The sequence below is a fragment of the Anastrepha obliqua genome, chromosome 4 (genome assembly GCF_027943255.1).
Source record: "Anastrepha obliqua isolate idAnaObli1 chromosome 4, idAnaObli1_1.0, whole genome shotgun sequence".
NCBI lineage: Eukaryota > Metazoa > Arthropoda > Insecta > Diptera > Tephritidae > Anastrepha > Anastrepha obliqua.
This window is the reverse complement of record NC_072895.1, coordinates 115,017,465-115,034,632: the sequence shown is the minus strand read 5'-3', so window position 1 is coordinate 115,034,632 and position 17,168 is coordinate 115,017,465. Positions and strand designations below refer to the sequence as shown.

The window sequence follows — 17,168 nt, the reverse complement described above, 5'->3', positions numbered from 1 at the left end:
TGAGCCTACCTTTATTGTACGTAATCGTCGGGAAGTTCTTGACATTACGTTAGTCTCAGACTCAATTATAGATAGAATAGTGAATTGGAGGGTACTGAATGCACATTCATTCTCTGATCACAGATATATAGAATGCACGCTCCAAGAAGAGGTCATTGATCCTAAAGCACTAAAATTTAGGAATAGTGAATTGGAGGGTACTGAATGCACATTCATTCTCTGATCACAGATATATAGAATGCACGCTCCAAGAAGAGGTCATTCATCCTAAAGCACTAAAATTTAGGAACCATAGGAAAACAAACTGGCTAAGATATTCCCAAGAACTAGCAGAACGTTTGCCCATGGATCCCCCCTTTAACCCCTCTAGCATAGAGGCATTAGACAATATGGTCAATAGACTGACTAATTGCTGCAACCAAGCCCTGCATAAGGCTTGTCCGGCAGCCAGGTATAGAGGGAAGAATAAGCCACCCTGGTGGACACCCGAACTGAAAAAGCTACAAAAGAATTGCAGGAAACAATTCAATAGAGCCAAACTCTCCCAAAGCGAATGTGAATGGGACCTATACTATGACAAATTAAAAATATAGTTATATTATAATGTTACATACTACTATACTTAGTTACATGATCACCCTATTCCTATATTACACCTACTCTTAATTCTAACTTAATCTTACTCTTATATTTAATTACTTATGCTAACTCTTATGTAAACCAACAACATACTTTCTCACACTCTACACCCACACGCTTACTCACGCACTCAACATACACACAACATGCATTCCTACATTCATTGCTAGTTTTACTTTCTCCCATTCTCATTAAATGTTAAATATTATTGTAGTTAAGCTTTAAGTTAAGAAGAGCTTTGTAAGAAAGTGGAGTTCAATAAAGTTCTTTGTGACAAGAAGACGTTTGACATCTTTTCTGGCGCAGTCCATCGCGAACCTTACACGCACTGCAAAATTTTAAATTTAAATAAAAAAAAAGTTAATTACATTGTTCGAAAAGAACTTCTGTATTATAATAAAAAACTATGATAAAGAAGAAAATAAATATAATTTCTACAAATTATTGATTAATTCAATTTATTATTTCATAATTCACTTAAATTTTTCTTTTACAAAGTATATAATTCTATTAACACAATCAATTTAATCAATAGATTGTATAAAGAACTATATCAATCATATCATTGAGATTTAATTATTCAGATAATGGATACGTTTGTTTCTGATCATGAAGTTGATGCGATTTTAAATCAATGCCCTGATTCGTCAATAATCGGAAATGAATTGACGGTTTGGGATGATACATATTTCTTTAAAAATCATTACCCACAGACACCATTTTCAGAATCCTCACAAATGTCTAAAAAAGTTGCAATGATCAAACTCTGTCAATTTTTCAGTGGGGAGATTTCTATTTATGAGAAATTTATCTCTGACTTTCCAATAACTGTTCTAAGTCTTCGTGATCCATCTAATATCAACAAGATGTTGTTTCAATCTTGTTTAGGAAGGATTTCTTCAAGTGCGGACAATTCAACAAATGATACCGTGCTTATTACTGGAATAAATCCTGCATCATCCTATATTCCATCACTTCAAGAATCTGATATTCCTATTAGACAGGACGAACCAATGTTGGCTGATTCAATTGAAACTACAACTGAGGGTGCACATCAAACTCAACCAGAAATATACAATCCCAATGTAATTACAAATTTTTGGAATAAATTATTCACAATGTTGAGTCAAGCAAATGATGCCAATGTAACCAAAGAATTAAAATATGCAGAAACAATTATGAGCTTGTTGTGTTTGCATTGTTTGAAGTTGATAAACAAAACAGTTGCATCAGTGTTTAGTTCAATCCGACGCAATTTAAACAAACATTTTTTATCATTATATAAACCGACAGATTTTGTGTTGGATATTTTGGCTCCTCATCATAAATCGTTGAATGAAATGAAGAATTTATTTAGTTCTGGCTCTGATGACATTTTACAAATCATCGGAATGACATTAGGCACTCTTATATTGGAGCTGAATAAAGCCTCTCCTTCCCCGACAATTACCGGTGTTTTACAAAGTAGTTGCTTAACTCATTTAAGTATGTATGGTCTTGCCCCTATTAAACATTTGGAACAAGCAGCTTTGGCATTAAGAATGTCAAATAAAGAATTTTGTAAACTTATCTGTACAAAAAGAGTTTTTCCATCATTGAAAAATGTAATCATGGCTCTAAAAATGTCCAACACTTCTGCTACTATAACAGTTCGGTCTGAAACAATTGAGTAGAACTCACAGAAGACTCAGTATCTAATATGTTTCCTAGGCACTTAAATTCAAAGGACCAACAAGTTTTAAAGACTGTTGTAAATAAGTTTAGTGATATTTTTTATAAAGATGGTGAAAACTTACCTTTCAGTAGTGAAATTCGTCATCGTATCTTAACAAAAACTGACACTCCTATTTATAGCAAACTGTATAGATACCCTGTGATACATCGGGCAGAAGTAGACAGGCAAATACAGGAAATGCTAGCGCAAAATATAATATCTCCGAGTTGTAGTCCTTACAATTCCCCACTATGGGTTGTACCAAAAAAAAACAGACAACGGCGGTAAACAAAAATGGAGAATTGTAATCGACTACAGAAAATTAAATGAGCAAACAGTAGACGATAAATTCCCACTTCCAAATATGGAAGACATATTTGATAAGTTGGGTAAATGTTGTTACTTTAGCACAATAGATCTCGCTAAGGGATTCCACCAGATTGAGGTACACCCCGAGGATAGGGCTAAGACAGCTTTTTCAACTGCAAGTGGCCATTACGAATTTAATCGTATGCCATTTGGCCTAAAGACAGCCCCTGCAACATTCCAACGTTTAATTAACCATGTATTAAGAGATCATATCAACAAAATTTGCGTTGTATACCTTGATGATATTTTAATATTTTCCACTAGTTTTCAGGAACACATTGATTCCATTAAAAAAATATTTAACACTTTACGAGAATCAAATTTAAAGGTACAAATAAATAAATGCCATTTCGCTGCATTGACCACAAAATTTGTAGGACACCTTGTAACAGGTGAAGGTATAAAACCTGATCCCTCAAAAATTGAGGCAATTCATAGAATGCAACCACCTTCAAACATAAAGGAAATCAAACGATTTTTAGGCATCACCGGTTATTATCGCAAATTTATGCGAGACTATGCAAAAGTCGCATACCCTATGGTTCGGCTTTTAAAGCAAAATGCTTTATTAGATTTTAAGAGCCAAGAATTTCTTAATTCGTTCGAGACACTAAAGAAACTTATTACTAGTGAGCCAATGTTACAACCACCAGATTTTAACAAAAAGTTCATCCTTACAACGGATGCTTCACAATTCGCAATTGGGTCAGTTTTAAGCCAACAAGGCCACCCAATTTGTTATGCTTCGCGAACGTTGTCTGACCATGAAATTCGCTACTCAACCATAGAAAAAGAAGCTCTTGCTGTTGTATGGTCCGTGAAACATTTTCGTACTTATTTATCTGGTCGTAAATTTCAGATTCAAACTGATCATAAACCCTTAGTTTGGTTGCATAATATAAAAGAACCAAATATGAAATTGCAAAGGTGGAAAATAATGTTAAATGAATACGATTTTGATATAGTTCACATCAAGGGAAAAGATAATACTGTTGCTGATTTTTTGAGTAGATATGTTAGTGAAGATGGTAATAATTTTGAAAATGCAAATGTTTTAAATAATCAGCTAAATACTTATAATAATGAATGCAATGAAGAACAAATGGAAATTAGTTCGACTGGAGCTACAATACACAGCGCATTTGAAGACAGTTTAAATTACATAAAAATTACGGAAAAACCTATCAACTATTACAAAAATCAAATTTATTTAAGTTACGGACAGAAAGAAGATTTTCGCATCAAAATAGTAAATAGCAAACATCAAACTTTTGTTGAAGCTACTGACAAAACTTGCTTAAGGAACATTATGCAAAATATTTTAATTGAAAAAGGAATAATGTGTATTTTTTGTGATGATGACGAACTCTTTTTGAAATTTCAGAATGTTTATACTAATTTTTTTCATAGTAGAAACCTTATTATTTATCGTTCTAATGTTAAACTAATAGAAGTTACGGATAAAAATGACATATTAACAATAATAGAAAAAGAACATATTCGAAATAACCATAGGGGAATACAGGAAGTATATTCAGAACTAAAAAATAAATACTTTTACCTTAAACTATATAAAATAATAACGATTTTTATAAATAATTGCTCTATATGTAATATTGCTAAACATGACAGAAATCCTATCAAAATTCCATACCAAATTTCTGAAAGTCCATCGCACTTTAACGATATAGTTCATATTGACATATGGTTTCCCTGTAGAAATACATTTTATTTAACCACAATAGATACATTTTCTAAGTATGCGACATTTCACAAATTGAATGATCGAAATTGGATATCAATTTTAGCAGCTTTAAAAGAGCGAATTTTATTTTTAGGCAAAATGAATAAACTTGTATTTGACAACGATCGTTGCATACTTCATAGCGCAGTTAAATTGTTTTTAAAAGAACAGGAGATTGATACGCACACAACGACACCATATCTTAAAACCGGAAACTCAGCCATTGAGAGGTTACATGGCACACTCAATGAGCATCTAAGAATATTAAAAGCAGATAAAAGTAATACAACATTAACCTTAGAAGAAAAATTATTCAAAATTTTTGAAACTTATAATAGAACTATACACTCAAGTACGAAAAAAAGACCAATTGATTTTATAATTAAAAATTTTAGTAAAGAAGAAATAGAAAATTTGAGTAACGAATATGAAAAGCGTAAAATACAAAAAATTAATAAATTAAATGTGGATAGAAACTGTGAAGGGGAGCAGTTGGAAAACATAGTAGTCAATAGGCAAATAGAGAAAGCTCAGCCGAAATATAAGAAACTTGAAAGTCATGATCGTCAAGGCAATTATGTTGTCTATACTTCCAATAACCGAAAAACTAAATATTATAAGAGTCAATGGAAAAGAAAATACAGGTTTATCAATGATAGTTCAAATTGATCTTGCATTTATTCACCTAAAGAAAAAAAATAAGAAAAAAAATAAAAATAAGAAAAAACAGACAGAAATTACGTGTGTAAACAAAAAAAAATAAAAATAAAAATAAGAAAAAACAGACAGAAATTACGTGTGTAAACAAAAACAAATATGCACTTCAAAATAACTCTATTTTTGTAAATTTATTAGGTACTTATTTGCGTGGAAGCAAATAACTTAAGGGTGGAGGAGTTATATTATAATGTTACATACTACTATACTTACTTACATGATCACCCTATTCCTATATTACACCTACTCTTAATTCTAACTTAATCTTACTCTTATATTTAATTACTTATGCTAACTCTTATGTAAACCAACAACATACTTTCTCACACTCTACACCCACACGCTTACTCACGCACTCAACATACACACAACATGCATTCCTACATTCATTGCTAGTTTTACTTTCTCCCATTCTCATTAAATGTTAAATATTATTGTAGTTAAGCTTTAAGTTAAGAAGAGCTTTGTAAGAAAGTGGAGTTCAATAAAGTTCTTTGTCACAAGAAGACGTTTGACATCTTTTCTATATATAAGAAAGAAATAAGAAAAGCAAAAAGGTCTTCATGGAGAACTTTTTGCGGGGAGATCGAGACTACGGTGGAGGCATCTCGACTGAGGAAAATCCTAACCAAGTCTGCTCAACCCATAGGGTATCTTCAGAAGCCAGACTCCAGCTGGACAGAATCCAGCGAAGAATCATTAGACCTATTACTAAATACCCACTTCCCAGGTAACTTAGAGGAAGCGATAACCGCCAATATTCCAACTTCGGATGCGGTACTAGGTACCGACATCCCCAACATTGTCACAGAAGCCAAGATAACTTGGGCTGTAGGAAATTTCCATCCATATAAAACACCGGGACCAGACGGGATAATCCCTGCGCAACTACAACAAACATTGGACAACATTATGCAATGGCTGATAACCATATTCAGAGCAGCATTACGACTAAACTACGTCCCCCTAAGATGGAGGGAAGTCAAAGTAGTTTTCATACCAAAGGCTGGTAGGAGCTCGCATACAAAGCCTAAAGACTTCAGACCTATTAGCCTTTCCTCATTCCTATTAAAGACGCTAGAGCGATTACTAGACGCCTTTATAAGGGAAAATTTGACCCCGTCGCTACTGGCGAGATCACAACACGCTTACTGTAAAGGTAGATCCACAGAGACAGCATTAAATTCACTAGTTTCAGAGATAGAGAAATCAATAGAGGACAAAGAGTATTCTCTGGTAGCCTTCCTAGACATAGAAGGCGCTTTCAACAACATCCTACCGGAGGCCATAACAAGCGCAATGACGACTGGAATTTACTAAACAGTTGCTACTAGGCAGGTTAGTAATTTCGACGTTGGGCCCCTCGACGATACGCAGATCCGTCAGGAGGGGCACCCCTCAGGGCGGTGTACTTTCTCCTCTGCTGTGGATTCTGGCAATGAATCAATTGTTGAAGAATCTAGAGGAAAGGAGAATACACGTAGTGGCCTACGCAGACGATGTTGCAATATTAATAAGAGGGAAATTCCCAGATACCCTCTGCTATATAATGCAAAATGCTTTGAACGATGTAAGCCGGTGGGCTGCATCGAGTGGTCTTGGGTGCCGGGTCATAGAGACATAGAAGGCAACTGCAAAGCAGATGAATTAGCGAGATTGGGGACCACGTTACCGATCCAACCAGACAAAGCGGACATTCCTATACCCTTAGCAACTTGTAAGATGCTTATAGATAAACACACTATCAGTGCTGCCAACAGGCTGTGGTCTCAGACCTTGACCTGTAGAACTAGTAAAATGACGTGGCCGGAATGGAACATGGGCCGCACAAACCGACTGTTAAAACTAAACAGGAAAAATATGAGAAATCTACTCGGGGTCCTAACAGGGCATTGTCTGATTGGCAGACATGCCAGTAGGCTGGGAACGCCCTATAACGACTATTGTAGAAGCTGTAACGATATTGAAGAAGAAGAAACTATAGAACACTTTCTATGCGGGTGCATGGCTCTGGATGGAAGAAGGTTCAATATTTTAGGAAAAAGTTCCCTGAATAACTTGGCAGAAGTAGCCAATGTTAAAATAACAAGTCTTGTTAAATATATTAAAGCCACAGGTTGGTTCAATGAGGACAATGTAGAGTGAGGAGAGGGGACAGCCCTGGTGGTATCACAATGGGCCTACAGCAGGCCTAGGTGTGTCAACCGACAACCACTATACCTACCTACCTACCTAGTCAACAATGTCTATCCTGACATTGATAACATAAGTTATAAGACAATATCTTGGTTTAAAGAAAGAGCTATTCTGTCACCAACTAACGAGCAAGTAGATAAAGTAAATAACTTGATTATTTCAAAGATTGATGCGCTGACGAAAATATACTACTCGGTCGATACTGTTCTCGATTTGGAAGAAGCTGTTCAATTTCCTACAGAATTTCTAAATTCTTTGAACCCGTCTGGACTCCCTCCTCACAAAATGGAGCTGAAAATAGGTTGTCCTGTTATTTTATTAAGAAACCTAAGTCCACCTAAACTTTGCAATGGCACGCGGTTGCTGGTAAAATCACTGCAAACTTTCATAATAGAGTGCACAATACTCACAGGATGTGGTACCGGAGAAGATGTATTGATTCCCCGAATCCCTCTGATACCATCGGATCTACCATTCCAATTTAAACGCTTACAATTTCCGGTAAAGACATATTTTGCAATGACCATTAATAAATCTCAGGGTCAAACCTTCAACGTTGCAGGCTTAGATTTGAGTGTTGACTGTTTTTCACATGACCAACTGTATGTCGCTCTTTCAAGAGTAACCTCTAGAGAAAATATGTGTGTATTGTCTAAAGACAAGAAGGCTATGAACGTTGTATATAAAGACATTCTGTAATATAGTAATTGTTGTAAAAATAAAATAAATACATATGTAAAAATGCAAAAAGTTAATATGCAAAAATGTAGGGTATGAATTTAGATATCCCAAAGATAGCAGGAAATCTTCATGCTATAAAGAAAGGGGAATTGTCTTACTCCAAATTTAACGCGTGCGGGCCACGGGCAGTAATGAATAAGCCAAAACTACTGGATCGATTTTAATCATTTTTTCAGTGAGTGACATAGGGTATATATTTTATACCCGTGCGAAGCTGGGCGGGTTGCTAGTGTTATATAAGTTAACACATGAAAACGCTCACCACCGTGACACATGAAACCCTTTGCTGCAGTGCAGACGATAGCTTAGGAATTCTGCCAAAATGCAAGCGCGAGAACTGCTCGCGTCAGCGTATTCCCACACCTCATGAATCCAAGCTTACCTGCGAATGCTACAAGCGCAACCTGAACCAAGAATGCCAGCGCGAATGCTACAACAACAACGTTAGCGCAACCTGAACCAACAATGCCAGCGAAAACGTCCACAATAACAACGTCAGCGCGAGCTACACCGTCACCGAATTGTGCCAAGAATAGGGACATATAAGTAGGTGAAATTATTTTTAAGTTGTTAGTTGTAATTAGCTCTTTAATAAACCAACAGCGCATAGCGCTTAAAAAATAACTTGGTGTTTTCAATGAGCACATAGTGCTCCATACCAGCAAACCATAATTTATATGCGAGGCATCTTTACACGTCTCCCGCCTGTAGCGAAAATTTTTTAGCAGGAGGCTGACGGCGTCTTTAGACGTCCTAGCCCTGAGGACATTACTTTTGAGTTTTTTAAATAAATATATGTTTTTTCAATTTTATATTATCGAAAGTGTGTATTATTTCCAAAAAAAACTTTTTCAGTTTCTTCATTCTAGTCAGCAGTCAATGTGTTAAGCATGGAGCTTTAGAAAAAAAATAATAATAATTTTAAATAAAACATAATTCTCTAACAACTAACAAAGAACTTGAGTTTTAATTCAATAACACACAAATCAGGTGTAAAGTTGTAACAACACGACAGCAGTATGCCACTTTCTGGAACTAATACAGCAGACACCAGAAATTGCTCAGTATTTCTCAAAATGCGCTAAGGAAGAGCTAATCGAGTTTTGGCAAAACGCCGCGAAGGACCTAATAGTATGGCCCCACCAAACAAAGATGTATCAAGCTGGAAAAAGTTGAAGGAATAAGGAGCTGTATGAACTTGATACGAGTAAATGCAAACGGTTGTAAGGACTTGTTAAGAGTTAAAGCATAAAACTGTTTTGTCATCTTTCTTAAAACAAATATGTTTTAATACAAATTGCACAATATGTGGGCAACAATAAACAAATGTATGTATATGCACCTGTGTTCACCATAATAGGAGCGCGAATTTGGAAATTTATTTATTTTTATGTAGTTTTTTTGATAAAAAAACCCATATAATTTAAATTTTCAAGCTTAATGTCAACGTCCGTAAAACTAACTGTAAATAAAAAATTTGTGAACACATTCATAGTGTTTGTTGTATTATTAACTGGCATATTCACTTTTCGTAACTTCTGCGTATTCTTCAAAATTTGTTCGCTTAAGAGTGAGCTTGCGGAGAAAGTTGTGCACAAAAAGCAAGAAAATGGTCATTTGTCGCACAATGCCATAGCAGCAACTTTAAATAGTCCGAAAAGTACGGAATCTTATGTGTTAAAAAAGTTTAATAAAACCTTGTTTTTTTAATAAATGCCTGAAAGTGGGGAAAAAATTAAAAAGGATTTTTGTCGCAGTCACAATTGCGAGAGAAAGAAAAAGAAAGAGAGAGAGAGAAAAAAAAAGAGCAATTGCGTAAGGGGGTAGTATGGTATTTTTTTTTTTTTCATTTTTTTTTTTTTTTTTTTTTTAAATTATTCTATAACATCTTAAGATTATTGTGTGAAAATTTGAAGTGCATTGGAGTAAAATTGACAAAGACACAAAGGATTAAGTATCTACCTCTCCAACCGGATTTCACGCTGCACAAATCTTTAAACGCGTTTTTCTCACACTTGCCTTTTTACGGTCGGTGTCCACTGTAGATTCATATCTACTGCACCGATTCTTTTCAAATTTGGTTTTTTTGTTTCTTTACTTTATTCACGAGGTAATGACGTCGAGTTTTTTTTTTTTAAATTTTGTCATATTTTAAAACAACAAAGTTTTCAAGTTTTTTTTATGAAAAATCGGTGTTTTGACTTCAAAGCGCTTTAAAAAATTAAAAAAAAAAAAAAAAAAAAAAAAAAAAAAAAAAAATTCGACGTTGTTACCTGCGAAACTTTATTAGCTGATGAAATCAATTTGGTTTTTTGATTTTAGTTGATCCAGTAATGAGTTCTGAGGGACAACTTTTTTATGAGACGTCCGCGAAGATTCGCTGCCACCAACTCATTTCTTCATAAAAATCAATGAAAATTTCACACAATATTCTTTAAATATGACTTTTTAATGAAGTAATTTTAAAATTTTGAATAAATCAACTGTGTCGACAAAAAAAATTTCGAAAAATGTGCTTGTTTTACACCGAATTAACCATACTACCCCCGTAAATGAAAATTTTGGTAACACAAACCAAAAAACCAGCACCGAAAAAACTGCTTTTGGCAGGATAAAAATCTAAGACGATCCGGTAGTGCATGATCTTATTACAACAAAACTCTACTTGATTTCCCTAAGGACAACTTTAAGGGTTTTTGAACTGCAACATTTTCGAATTTGATTTACTTGATCATTTTACAGCTCTATGCTCTTTGCCTGTTTATGATAACAAGTTAATTCTCATCTGATGTAATCTTTAATTATTTTCAAAATTAGTTTATAAAAGTGGGAAAAGCCCATTTATTCATTCGCGAGTTTTTATTTTTATTTTTTTTTTTTTTTATTTAGTGCATCAAAACCAGTTCATAAACACTTGAACTCCTAAGCAAAAATACTCGTTATTTGTTGCGATATGATCTTTCTTTAGTTGTGTGTGCATTACTCATAGTAAGCAAATGCTGTAAATAAAATTTCATTGTTTAATTAAAATTTTTTAAAAATATGTTAGATAAAAAACATAATAAAATTTCATAAAATTGACATGCTTTTTAAGATAATTTTTTGAAACGAAAAAAAAAAAAAAATTAATATGCTATCAGAACTCTAATTTCAAATGAATAATTAAATAATAATAATAAAATAAATTTTAAATTTTTATGCCATTTTTCCTGCGTACATTGAAAGTTTATGCCATAACAAGAAAAAATATATATTGTTCAGAAGTGTCTTAAAAAGAGTATAGCATTTTTCGCCTTGGCGCTGGTTACCTTGTCGCCTTTTCGTGGCCTATATGTTATCAAAATGCACAAAGCTCGTAACAAACATTTCTGAAACTTCATACCACAACGCAAACAAAACATATTACAAAACTTAAAAAAAAGCAAATTTGTGTTAAATTTTTTTCTTAACTCTTTTTCTTAAGTCGTTACTTTTGTGTTTAATGCTCTAATGTTTGTAAAAATAAGAAAATTCGAATAAAATGCTGGTTAACGCGTGGATGCTTTTTGGTAACAATATGGCATACAAATATAAGTATACATAATTAAAATGTTAATTAATAGTCAGAAAAGTTGTCTTTCAACTTTGTATATTATATAAAAAGGGTATGGTTCATTCCAATTTTTGAGTAGATTTTTCTTATTATCTTAAGTACTTCTTATTAAAAACTGGTAAATATTCTTATCTGTAGTTATCTACAGGTATGCTAACAGGCCACAATCTACTGGCTGCATATGCGTACAAGATAGGGATTGCTAACACGGACAAATGCAGGAAATGCAGAGAGGATGTTGAGGAGACTTTAGAACACCTTCTGTGCGCTTGTCCGGCATTACTAAAAACGCGACTAAAATGCCTGGGAGCACCACTGTTTGAGGGTCTGGAAGACGTCTCTAAAGCGGAGCTCCCAGCCCTACTTAGATTCGCTAAAAGCGCTGACATCCTACATGATGTCTACTTCAGGTATTCATAGAGGTCGGTCTCCATCTGGTATCGCTAGGGACCAAAAGGTCTATGCGCGGCTTATTGCCAACCAGGCTAACCTAACCTAACCTATCTACATATTTATGCTATGTTAATTTTCCTCAGAGCTGCTCATATTTAATAAATTTGTTTCATCACTTTTTGAAGCAAAATGTTTAAATTTTTTTTCTTATTCTTAAGGAAAACATTTCTATTTTGTAACAATCTGCATACTTATATGTTAAGTTACCTTAGAGCTGTCAACACGTTGCATTTATGTATGTATCACTTGGAGACTTTGGCGAAATCCGAAGTTGTGTTTGCTGCTGATTTTTTCAGTAATCGATTAGTTTGTTTTTATTTCAGTTTTCGATGACGTACTTCTGAAATTTAACCAAAACTGTAAACGTTTATAAAAAAATAATAAAAAAAGTGGAAAAAAAATTTAGATACATACAGTTATGATCATTAAAATATGTACGCTGCCTTATCTATCGATTCCCTAGTGCCGCACGGAAAAATTTAGAACGATAGAAAATTTTTGAGATTTAAATTCGATATAAATGCCCTTAAGCCCAAGAAATTCACAGAACGACGTGATGGCAAAAAGAAAACGACTTGAACTACTGATAATTTAATTGTGACTCTTGTCAAGGGGATCATTTTCAAGTCATCAAAGGCCATTGCAGCCTTATATCAGCGAGATCTGTACGGCGTCGATTATGTAACATGAACCTACTGGGCAGAATAGCTCGTAAAGTTCCACAGTTGAAAGAAGCAAATTTAAGGAGCAGCAAAAGTTTTGCTCAAGAGCGCAAGTCATGGTGTGAGCCACAGGGTATGAAGAAATGGTATATCATACTTTTGAGCGATGAAATAAAACTATATTGATTTGGAAATGATGCTAGGCGAAATGTCAGACGTCCTTCTCATCGCAGTTTACAAAAAATTTAGAAAAATTGATTTGAGAATGCTTCCCTTGGTATGGACCATTTAGCTCATAACTAATAATATATATGAACAAATTTTTTTACAAGGACATATCGAGGAACATTTGCATATGCACGTGAAACTATGAATTTTATTAGTAATCCTGCACACCCGGTTTCCCATTTTCTCATTGATTTAACTTTTTAAAGGACTGCAAAGTTTCAAAGAATTAAATTTTCAAAATATGGTTTTTTAAATAGTTTTACTGACTCTATCATATTCATATGGATATGAAACGGAAAAAGAGGATATTTATTGAAAATGTGTCCTTTGAAAAATGTATCCGTAAATATCGTTAAAATTTTCAAATGAATTATTTTCAAAAACAAACAATATATAGATATATATATAATATCTTGAAGGTATATCCATAACTGTCGTAAAACATACCTACATAATTTCGTTTTTGCTGTTTTATAAAACCGTAAAAGAATCATTAAAAACTTTCTCCCTACGAAATTAAGTATACGCAATGGATACCTCTGGATACGTGTTGTCTTTGAAATTTAAAGTCCTTTAAAATTTTTTTAAAAATTTAATTAATAAGATAATAAGAAACTGAGTATGCAGCATTACTATATAAAGTCTATAGTTTCACGTGCATATGAAGTGTTTTCTGGATAAAAAGAAAAGTTGTATTTAGCATTTCAACGGTAAAAAAACATCCTTTCGATTAGCCCAGTTTTATTTTCAGTTACAAGAACAACAAAAACAAACGGCCGCCGTAGCCGAATGGGTTGGTGCGTAATTCACAGAGAGAACGTAGGTTCGAATCTCGGTGAAAAACCAAAATTAAGAAAAACATTTTTCTAATAGCAGTCGCCCCTCGGCAGGCAATGGCAAACCTCCGAGTGTATTTCTGCCATGAAAAAGCTCCTCATAAAAATATCTGCCGTTCGGAGTCGGCTTGGAACTGTAGGTCCCTCCATTTGCGTAACAACATCAAGACGCACACCACAAATAGGAGGAGGAGCTCGGCCAAACACCCAAAAGGGTGTACGCGCCAATTATATATATATATATATATATATTCTTGCGTGACATCTTTTGCTAAGTTAGAAGATTATCTTAACCTAAGTTCCGATTTCGCCGCCAGCTGTTTGACGTAGGCCTCAATCGATAATAAGTGCAGCATGACAATCATCGCTGCCGTGGGCGTAGCCTTTAGTTCCCCTATTATGAAGAGACTAGCACCCCTTTGAATAGACACGGTTACATTTAGCATTTCAACTGTAAAAAAAACATTCCACAGCCGCCAGGCCGCGCCACCACTCTCATTCGTCACTAATAATCGAATATTTGCTTAAATTTAATCTAAAAAATCTTAATTTTTCCTATTTCCCTCTATTTATAGCACACTCTAAACTTCATAATCTGCATAAGCTGTTCAACTATGACCCAAATGAAAAGTTCAAAAACGGTTTGAGATAGAAAATTAATAAAAATAATTTTGCTTGATATTTTTCTGATTGGTTGTTTTGATTTTATTCAACGAGGTTATTAATAAAAAAATTATTTTCTATGAAATCATTGTTTGTAATTCTTTTATATACATATCCTAAATCCCTCAAAACTACTCCTACGCGAGAGGGGCCGCGGTATGTATATATTGTGTATATATGCTTTTAGGAACTTTCAATTTAATAAATTTGAATGACGAGCTACCTTAACATGACAATTAATTTCTGCCTTTATTTAGCATTTTTTTTTCTTCATGCAAAGACTTACCTTGAATAGTGTTTGAAATGTGTATCCAAAATCAGTGTTCCGTTAAAAGATCCTCACAGAGGGCGGCGCCTAACTATCGGCTAACGCCAACTAAGACGACTAATCGCCACGTTGATAAACCTCAGAGGTAGAGTGAGACGGAGGTTGGGAACACCAGTGTTAAGACTGTCTCAGCAGACGGGTTGGTGTTGTTCGCTACTTTATCTTTTGCGACCTTCTCGTATATCACCGATGCGGCCCGGGATGCGGTTCGGGTCACTGGGTACGTCCCGTATATCACGTCCATAGTTGTCTTCCACAACGTGGCTAGCTCCGGGTTGTCTGCTTCATATTTGGCAAACGTGTTGCACCTCAAGAGGTCTACACCTTCAAGAGCGTCTACCATGTTCCGGGCCAAGCAAGAGTAGTAGACGTAGTACTCGCTGGAGACAATATCCCCTCTGCGATGGCCTGCTTTATGGTAAGAGGCATGTCTTGCCCTGTTATTAAAAACTTTGACCTCCCTCGGCTTTTCGGTCGATGGGCCATAGTTTCGCGAGTTCGTCTTCCGTTTGTACGGGTATCACTGCTGCCGTTGTTCTGGATGAAGTTGTTCTCGCTGCTGTATTTGCGAAGATATATCCCGACGCTACATAGGAGTGTGGTAAGGATGCCCAAGATAATTGGGCTTTGCATCCAGTTTGCCTTGCGGTGTCTGAGTTGCTGACGTATCCCGTCAGTGCGGTTGTCTTGTCCCCCACCACTGACAGCTAGGACAGGAACCAGTTCGACAAGCTCGAGGAGGTTGTCAGGCATGTTTGGGCTGTCTTGTCGACGTCCATTAGGACGGAGGTATATCTATGCTTTTATCGTATGTCAGGTGTTGTACACAAGTGGTTTGTTTTGTTTTTGTGTTTTATTGCACATTGATCGCAACGACGTTTCCACGAGTCGATTCTACGTTACCGAAACGACTCGCATTTATATCCGGCCAAGGATTGTCACTCCAGCAGCATTCCCTGTATGTAAGTATGGGGAATGTTTATACTGCTACAACAACAACTAATCGCAACGTAATTGAAAACTTTTTCGCTCAATTTACACTTTTTAACCTCATTTGTCAATGAGCTTACGTAGAGAGTGCGCAAAGCCAAAAATATTATCGCCGTTGTGATCAGCATTGAGAAATCCCTTAATTGAAAGATCCAGTGTTCTTCATCGTGCGCAAAAGCTTGTCATGCACCCACGGAGTAGGGTGGGAAAAATTTGTGTAATTGGCTGCTTATTAGCTATAACCACCGAGAAGTATATGCTGTAGGCGCTTTTCTTGTTCAGTTCATTGAATCGACACAGTTAGAGGTTGAATAACTCAATTAAGAGATCTCTTCATCGCTTGCATCTCTCCTTTTTGTGCTCTCCACTTTCCGTGCTGTACGGCTTTTTAATGAGGTAGGGCGATATACATATATTTATTTTCACGTTGTTACACAGTTTAAAAAAGTACCACATAAATCACAATTTTTCTGTTGTGTGTAATCCTCCGACATTGCCGATCAAGCAAAGCTTCGGTAGCCAAAGCTGAAGAAATAAATTTATTGCCGAATTTCGGAAAAAGTAGCCACTGAGGATTTCCAAACGTGCCCAGCTGCTCCCAATTCCATTAAAATTTTGTTAGCATACTCGTACATATATTTTTATAGCTTTAATAAAACTTCAGCTGCCAACCAATCTTGCAAACGTTAAAGGAAAAGTCGGTCATTAATGTTGTGTGGATGCGGATTTTGTTTGATCTTCTTTGTCATAATTTTACGATGTTTTAAACTATTTTCTCCCCCGCCAAAAAGTTGGGGTCGCCAGAGCCTCGCCTGCTATATATACTCGCATATATTTATAACAAGATTCACCGCGCGTAGGTGAGGTTGACACTTGGATTGGATAGGCTATATATTGCGCGTCACAACCCCTTGAATCTCAATGGAAAACAATAACATTAATACATGGAGCCTAAAGTGTATATACAAAATAACTATTTAGTACAAAAAAATTATGCTCACTTTTAAACTGCTAGATAAAAAGACAAATAATTCAGTTCGTCAGAAACTGGACCTTTGATAGTTACCATCACTACGTCGCCAGAAAAAAAAAATCACCCTTGAGATTATAAATTTTCACATTCATATGAATCAAAGTGCCAAACTTTGTATGAATTAAGGAAATTTTTTTTAACCAGAGTAAAATTGGAAGTTTGAAGTGACTCAAAAATTGCTGGTTGTTAAAAAATAAGTTTTATTGATGATATTGTGTATTTTCTTCCATACGACTCTTGTTAAAAATTCAAATATATTTTTA

General features: G+C 35.0%; 1 long non-coding RNA gene across 1 annotated transcript; it reads right to left on the bottom strand.

The window, feature by feature from the left end:
* Positions 1-10,861: 10,861 nt before the first annotated feature.
* On the bottom strand, positions 10,862-16,770 carry LOC129243640 (uncharacterized). Its single transcript, XR_008582332.1, has 3 exons — positions 14,841-16,770; positions 12,373-12,505; positions 10,862-11,119 (listed from the first exon to the last, which is right to left on the bottom strand). It is a non-coding gene; the product is annotated as an uncharacterized LOC129243640 (long non-coding RNA).
* Between the last annotated feature and the right edge of the window lie 398 nt (positions 16,771-17,168).